Here is a 3,854-nt window from a genome sequence, read left to right on the forward strand (position 1 = left end):
TGCCCATATGCACATACACACACCCAAAATAAAATAATATATATACATATACACTTATACACATATATGCACACATACACATACACATACAAGGTCCTAAACAGAATAGTATGTTGGAAAATAGAAGGACTGTCCTTTGGTAGAAGAGGCCTTAAATGCCCAGGAACCTCCCTTAATCTGACCTAGAGGTCAAATACTGATGGCAAGGTCATCTCTGGGTCAGTCTGAACAGCCTGTATCCGACCACAGACCCCATCTTGCTGACTGTCACTTAAAATTTGCTTGTTTTTCTTCCATTTGGCTTCTTTCTACCCATCCCCAACCCTTAGCCTTTGCATCTTGATCCCAATAAACATTCCTTTCCACGCATGGAGCAGTCTAGTTTGGCGATTGCATTACACTCAGTTCAGTACATTTCTTTAACAATTAAAAAAGTCGGACACTATACTTAAGCAACAAGGCCTAAGATCTTAGCACAACTAAGCACATGATGCAAGTAACACTCGGGCCATAATGTCAGCACATAGGCAGTAGCATCTGCCAAAAGGAAAACAAAGATCTAACTCATCAAAGAGCATGCACAAATGTGCACGCTGGATTTCATTACATCTATAAGACACATTTCACCTTTTAGTTTTGTGTGTTACTAAGTCTTCCAAATAAAGAAACTTTCTATGGTTTTCCTAAACTGGGTGCACCTAAATTTATGTAACTGTATCATGTGTGTGATACAATTAATACTTCTGAATGTTTTGGTTGTTTTCATATGTTGTGTTATAAATGAAAGTTCCTCAAAAGAAGCTGTGTGTGGTTGTGTGTGTGTGGGGAGGGGGTGTCCTAAAAGGACTCTGTGGCTGCAGAGACTTACGACAGATTGTGACTTTCAGTCCTGTGTCGAGATACGAACTTTGCAGGTTCAGAAGCTAAACACCTTATCTTAGGCTAGCTTCAGTCTTCTGGAATAGAGGACTTCTTAATCAAAGTTCAAAGCTGTTAACTTAGCATAGCACTCACGCTGATCCAAGAGCTAACAGTGTCCAGTGATAGCATCTTGCACCTACACAATCACTGCTGCCGTCTTGTAAGACCTTCTGTCTGGTGTAACCGCCAATGTGTTATAACCTTGGCTTGATTCATGTCTTTGTTCTGTAAAGATATAAAACCTTCATGAGGCTGCTTCCATATTAGAATGGGAAATTTGAGGTGACCTAAATCTTTGTTCCAGGACATTGTCATTCAAACTGTTTCCAGAATAAACTGCCTCTCATTCGCTTTTAAGATGAGAGCTGGGGTTTTTACATCGGAAGTGTTAAAGGTTTTTTTTTTAACACAGTGTGGCCATGTCGGTTCTCTTTTTGAATTCATTTTTTATGTGCTCAAATTATTTTTTTGCACCTCCAATTAAGATCTCCATGAAGATTCAAATTTAAATATTGTGAAAAACCTGTTAAATGTAGAGTTTTTAACTAAGGTTGGGGCTTGTGCAAATTAATAAATATATACGCTTACCAAAGATCTCTATGTGGATTTTCCTTTCCGAAGGACTGTAGAAAAGATAATTCCAACAATTGTGCTCAAAGTCTTGGTTTATTAAAATAGATCTTACTGTGGCACCAGCTGGCTGGGACAGAGGCATCAGGGTGAGGAGAAAATGGGAGACAGAGAGATGGGAGTAAGGGAGGAGCTGAATGGTGGAACTGGTTATTTAACAGTGGTGAGGGGTGAGAGAGAGAGATGTCTCTGTTCGGTGGGATCAGTGGGATGGTGTTTAGCAGCCCGAAGCTTAAGCAGATGCTGACTCGGCCCCTGAGCAGTAGGCAGTTGGGTGGTACTAGCCAGAATCACAGTGCTTCAGGGATAAAATGGTCCACAGGGACGGTTCAGTGCACTCGGGTTGGGAGATAAGAGATCTGAAAAGGAAAACTAAACAAAAAGAAAAGAAAGCAAACATCATCGTCGTAGCTTGCGGTAAGAGATGAATGAAACTAGCATTCATCTATGCTATCTCATTCCCTAGCTCATCAGTAACGAGGGAACTTAATTGCTCACAGAATGAAAACACTTGATTTAAAACTGAAAGTGGAGTCCTGCTCCGATACAGGGTCGCGCTCACGTCTGTCCTTAAGGCTCTCTTGGGTGTCTACAGAATCCTCTTTCCTTCCTTCACAGCGATCCGACCACCAGAAATCCACCATGTCTATTCTCAGGATCCACGCCAGAGAGATCTTTGCCTCCCGTGGGAATCCCACTGTTGAGCTGCATCTCTACACAGCAAAGGGTCTCTTCTGAGCTGCGGCGCCCGGCGGTGCGTCCACTGGCATCTATGAAGACAAGACAATGAACGATAAGACCCGCGTCGTGGGGAAGGGCGTCTCTAAGGCTGTTCCACATCAACACTATTGCACCTGCTCTGGTTAGCAAGAAAGTGAATGCTGTGGAGCAAGAGAAGGTGGACCAGCTGATGATCGGGATGGACCGCACCGAGAATTAAACCCAAATTTGGTGCAAATGCCATCCTGGGAGTGTCCCTGGCTGTCTGCAAATCTGGAGCCTTGGAAAACGGGGTGCGCCTTTACCATCACATTGCTTTCTTGGCTGGCGATGACTTTAAAGTCATCCTGCTGGTCCCAGCTTTTAATGTGAGAACCACGGTTCTCACACTGGCAACAAGCTGGCCATGTAAGAGTTCATGATCCTGCCTGCGGGGGCATCCATTTTCCGGGAAGCCATGTGCATTGGAGCAGAGCTTTGCCTCAACCTGAAGAATGTCATCAAGAAGGAGCAGCTCAAGACTGCAACTGCAAAGGACCCGGCTACACCGACCAGGTTGTCACTGGCAAAGATGTAGCTGCCTCCGAGTTCTACAGGGCTGGCAAGTGTGACCTGGATTTCAAGTCTCTGGATGACCCCAGCCGGTACATCACACCCGACCAGCTGGCTGACCTGTCTGTACCAGTCCTTCATCCAGAACTACCCAGTGGCGTCCATTGTAGACCCATTTGACCAGGACGGCTGGGACGCTTGGCAGAAGTTCACAGCTAGTATGGGCATCCAGGTCGTAGGGGATGACTTCACAGTGACCAGCCCTAAGCGGATTGCCAAGGCTATGGGCTAGAAGTCCTGCAACTGCCTCCTGTCCAAAGTGAACCAGATCCGCTCTGTGGCCGAGTCTCTGCAGGCGTGTAAGTTGGCTGGCCCAGTCCAATGGCTGGGGTGTCATGGTGGCCCATCGATCTGGGGAGACTAAGGACACGTTCATTGCTGACCTGGTGGTGGGGCTCTGCACTGGGCAGATCAACACTGGTCCCCCTTGCCGATCTGAGCGCCTGGGGCTCAGGCAGAGGAATTTAAGGACTCAGTCTCAGTCTTTAGAGTCGAGGACAAGCTGGGCAGCAAAGCCAAGCTTGCTAGCAGGTCCTTCAGGAACCAAGTAAAGCACGGACTGGTGATGCCTCCAGCCACAAGCTCTGTCCCTGATGTCATCCAGGCGGCTCAAGGCCAGCCCAGTGCTCACCCCTCCCATGTCCCTGCTCCTTAGAGGTCCACGCCTGACCACCCAGAGCCCTGCCTGCTGGAGTCCAGCCTTGTAATCATGTGGTCAGTCTGAATCATTGTTTCTACCGCCCGACTTCCCAGCTAGTATCCGGAGCACTCTGAACACCAGTGCAATCTCTAGGGTGCCCACCGTCAAGACTCCCCAGTGGTTTACATGCAAAACTAAAAGTCTAAGCCGCCACCCCCCCAAAAGTTGAAAATGGAGCTATTTCCCAATAGATGGTAAAATCTTAAAGATAAATGGTAATTATTCCCAAGGCCCTTGCCCCAGCTTTTATCATACGAGAAGACCCACATTG

The 3,854-nt window shown here is 46.7% G+C and overlaps 1 pseudogene across 1 annotated transcript; it reads left to right on the top strand.

The window, feature by feature from the left end:
* The first annotated feature begins 2,187 nt into the window (after positions 1-2,187).
* LOC308438681 (alpha-enolase-like) lies at positions 2,188-3,434 on the top strand (annotated as a pseudogene). Its single transcript has one exon. The product of its transcript is annotated as an alpha-enolase-like (transcript).
* Positions 3,435-3,854: the final 420 nt, after the last annotated feature.

This window comes from Micromys minutus (genome assembly GCF_963924665.1).
Source record: "Micromys minutus genome assembly, chromosome: 28".
NCBI lineage: Eukaryota > Metazoa > Chordata > Mammalia > Rodentia > Muridae > Micromys > Micromys minutus.